Here is a 1113-nt window from a genome sequence, read left to right as displayed (position 1 = left end):
TCTGGGGGTACACTGGGATACACTGGGATACACCGCGATACCCTGGGGATACACTGGGATACACTGGGGATGCACTGGGATACCTTTGGGATACACTGGGATACCTTTGGGGTACATTGAGATACCTTTGGGATACACTGGGATACCCTGGGGCTACACTGGGATACCTTTGGGATACCCTGGGATACAGTGAGATACCTTTGGGATACACTGGGATACCTTTGGGATACACTGGGATACCTTTGGGATACACTGGGATGCCCTGGGGATACATTGGGATACCCTGGGGATACACTGGCATGCCTTTAGGATACATTGGGATACCCTGGGGATACACTGGGATGCCTTTGGGATACACTGGGATGCCCCAGGATACCCTGGGATACACTGAGATACCTTTGGGATACACTGGGATGCCCTGGGGATATACTGGGATGCCCTGGGGATATACTGGGATGCCTTTGGGATACATTGGGTTACACTGGGGATACACTGGGATACCCTGGGGATACCCTGGGATACACTGGGATACCTTTGGGATGCACTGGGATCCCTTTGGGACATCCTGGGATACGCTGGGATACCATGGGATACACTGGGATACCCTGGGGATACACTGGGATACCTTTGGGATACACAGGGATACACTGGGATACCCTTGGGATACCCCTGGGATACTGTGGGGTAACCCCGGATACTGTTGGGATACCTTGGGATAGTGCGGGATACCCTTGGGATACCCCCGGGATCCCGCAGGATACCCTTGGGATACTGCGGGATACCCCTGGGATACACTGAGATACTGTGGGATACCCCTGGGATATACTGGGATACCCCGGGATACTGTGGGATACCCCTGGGATAGTGCGGGATACGGTGGGATACCCCCGGGGTACTGCGGGATGCCAACCCCATTCCTCCCCTTTCTGCCCATTCCCACCCCATTCCCACCCCCATTCCAACCCCATTCCACCCCATTCCCCCCCTTCCCATCCCCATTCCAACCCCATTCCGATCCATTCTCCTCCATTCCCACCCCATTCCCATCCCCATTCCTCCCCTTTCTGCCCATTCCCACCCCATTCCCATGCCCATTCCAACCCCATTCCTCCC

At 55.4% G+C, this 1113-nt stretch overlaps 1 protein-coding gene across 1 annotated transcript in view; it reads left to right on the top strand.

Moving 5' to 3' along the window:
- Positions 1-1113, top strand: part of LOC112957574 (SH3 and multiple ankyrin repeat domains protein 1-like) — a 15893-nt gene that overhangs the window by 5058 nt on the left and 9722 nt on the right. The window lies entirely within an intron of this gene.

This window comes from Nothoprocta perdicaria, unplaced genomic scaffold (genome assembly GCF_003342845.1).
Source record: "Nothoprocta perdicaria isolate Ctin4 unplaced genomic scaffold, notPer1 scaffold_733, whole genome shotgun sequence".
Taxonomy (NCBI): domain Eukaryota; kingdom Metazoa; phylum Chordata; class Aves; order Tinamiformes; family Tinamidae; genus Nothoprocta; species Nothoprocta perdicaria.
Note: the sequence above shows the minus strand (reverse complement) of the source record. Positions and strands in the feature narration are given on the sequence as shown.